The sequence below is a fragment of the Lolium rigidum genome, chromosome 2 (genome assembly GCF_022539505.1).
Source record: "Lolium rigidum isolate FL_2022 chromosome 2, APGP_CSIRO_Lrig_0.1, whole genome shotgun sequence".
Lineage (NCBI taxonomy): Eukaryota > Viridiplantae > Streptophyta > Magnoliopsida > Poales > Poaceae > Lolium > Lolium rigidum.
Genome location: NC_061509.1, coordinates 188,573,912 through 188,577,161, shown reverse-complemented (window position 1 = coordinate 188,577,161; position 3,250 = coordinate 188,573,912).

Below are 3,250 nucleotides of genomic sequence, written 5' to 3'. Positions count from 1 at the left end.
AGACGAGGTATAAGAGCAAGCGGATTGGAAATGCGCATAGCATGATTATAAAAGCGAGTATGAGAATAGCGAGACACGAGAAAACGAGCTAGCGGCTAGCGGTGAGCTAATGACGTGGTATAAGAACAACCAGATTGGAAATGTCCATAGCATGACTATAAAAGGAATAGCATGCGGTACAAAAACGAGTTGGCGGCAAATGAATGGGTCTCAGGCTATAAATATGTGGATGCACACGAGTGTCGATAGAATGAACGGGATGGTAGCGACCGGATAATGCTTTATGTCTTGTACAATATTTAAACGAACTTCATGCGAAGTAACACATCAAGAAAGTTAATGGCATATGAGATGCGCAAATAACTACACAAAACATGGCTAAAGAAACACCGCGATCTAACGGGCCGGCGTACTAACCAAGGCTGCGGCGGGGTGGACGGGGCGGCAACTTGCATTCCGGCGGCGGCGAACGCGGGAGACGATGAGTCGACCCTGTTTCGGTAGAAGCGGGCGTTAGTGAAGCGAGATCTGGTTGGGCGGCAAGGGATTCGGTGAAGTTGATACAGCCGGCTGCGCCGAGGTAGTCGGTGGAATAGATCGGCTTACGTGGAGGGGGCGCGGTGAAGTAGACACGGTTCCGTTGGAGAGGATCCGGTGCGTCGACGGGGAAAGGCGTTGATTGCTATGCTGTGGATGAGGTCGGCGGTGAAGCGGATCCGTCGGTGGCGAGGTCGGCGTTGAAGCGAGTCCGTCGGTGGCGGAGTCGGCGGTGAAGCGAATCCGTCGGTGGCGAGGGCGGCGGGGAGCGGATCGAGGTGGGTGGACAGCCAACACGATAAGGCTACGGCTGTGGAGGAGTATGCCGGCGGCGAAGCGAGATCTAGTGCTTGTAGAGAGTCAGAGCTTTGGCGTGTGAGAGTATTTTTGAGCTAATGGGGCGAATGGTTGGTGGGTGGGTGTGGGCTGTGGGGAGGGTTCGGGATCTAGGCAAGATATTTCATTGTTACCGAATGAGCCCTCCATGGTCGGTGGGTTGTAACTTCGGACCAGGGTTAAAAGGGTAAAAGCTGGTCACGGGATTTTCGAATGGATTCGGCGGGATGATTTGGCGCGGGGCCGAAATTTTCAGTTTCAAGCTACGAGCGGAACGACAAAAATAATGTTCTTCCCCGGGGAGCTCTCCTCTTCTCTTTCTCTCTCGAGTCTCTCTCACTCCCCGGCTCCTCTCCCCCTTCTCTCCGGCGGCCTCGCCGGCGGAGGCGAGGCCGACTTCTCTGCGTATATCGTACACCCTCCGAACTAAATTAATTGATTCAACTTTCCTTAGACGTGTATGTATCTAGAGTAAAAACATGTGTGGATACATCCATATTTAGATAAGCAAAGTTGAGTCGGCTAATTTGGATCCGAGGGAGTTAGTGTTGTTGTAAGCTTAGATCCGAGTGTTTCCCATGAGCCAGAATGGCGCAATGGAGTCGGGGATCTCGTCATCGGCTTCAGATCTGGCATATGGTGAATCTGGCGGATCAGATCTGGCGGATCTTGCCGGCCAAACCCCGATCTGGTGCCATCAAGGTGATGGCGCTAACGGTGAGGCTTGCTTTGGTCAGTGCTTCAGATCTGGCCAACGGGGAAGTCAAGCTGCTAACGTTCACAAGCTCGGGGCATACGACGGCGTCATCCGTCTTGCCGTGAACATCTTGGCCTTTCGGCGGCCCTTCTCGAGCCAATATGCCGTTCTTGAGGCCATTCTTCTCCTTCGTCTGGCGACTACCGGCGACACCGTCCCAAGTGGTGCGTCCCGGCGACGTGAGTTGCTTGGAAAGGATGCGGAGCGAGAGATCGATGTGCGGTCCGAGAAGGACTCGATTGATTTTCTTCTATATGTTTTGGGGTCCTTTTTGTAAAGTTGCGAGGTCCTATTAGTTATTGTCTAGTTCTTTTGGACCTTTATGTAATTTTTGGACTAGTTTCCATTTGCAACGATAAACTTGAATTTTGACAAGTTCACGGGAAAAAAAATTCTTTGCACATATGGCCTATCATGTATGAACATTCTTAAGATTTAAACTACTATATGTAATGGCCAGCACTTGCGCAAGGGGCTCGTCTAGTGCGCACTAGTTTCCATTAGCACCGATAAATTTGAATCTTGACAAGTTCTTGGAAGAAAAAATTGATTCACATATAGCCTATCATGTATGAACATTATTGGGATTCAAACTATACATAGATGGCCAACACGTGTGCAAGGGGGTCCTCTAATGTGCACTAGTTTCCATTTGCACTGATAAATTTGAATCTTTACAAGTTCTCGGAAAAAAATTGCTTCACACATATGCCCTATCATGTATGAACATTATTGGGATTCATATTATATATAGATGGCCAACACTTGTGCAAGGGGTCCTCTAATTCTTGGGGATTTCAATCTCTCTCTCTCTCTCTCTCTCGATCTATCGTTGGTGGCCAGAACAACACACATATGCATGCACTTTATGCGCAAAGGCGCGGGTGCCTCTAGTAATTCATGTGTGTGCGTATAGTTGAACATATTCTTGGGGATTTCAATCTCTATCTCTCGATCTATATATCGTTGGTGGCCAAGAAACACACTTATATATATACGCATGCACTTTATGCGCAAAGGCGCGGGTGCCTCTAATAATGTGTGTGTGCACTCGATCGATGATCCCTAAACCTTAAACCCTAAAACCCTAATCCCTAATTATACCCTAAACATACACCCTAAACACCCTAAACACTAAACCCTAAACCCTAGACCCTAAACCTAAACACTACACCTAAACCCTAAACCCTAAACCCTAAACCTAACCCTAGACCCTAAACACTAAACCCCAAACCCCAAACCCTAAACCCTAGACCCTAAACCCTAATTAACCCTAACCCTAACCCTAAAACCCTAGCTAGATAACCCTAAACCCTAAACCCTAATTAAACCCTACATATATATATAGGCCAACGACACTTCATTGCGCATCAAGCGGGCGACCAACTAATTAGCGGTGATAAATTAATTAACTTGAATTTTGACAAGTTCTCTCGAATGAAAACACATTTGATTAAGTTGCCTCGTAATATATATACAATTAGTGTGCATGCGCGCATGTCATACCTTGCACATATCATTCGTGCATATATTTCAATATATATCTGAACATATTCTTGGGGATATATATATTTCAATCTCTCTCTCGATCTATATATCGTTGGTGGCCAAAAAACACAC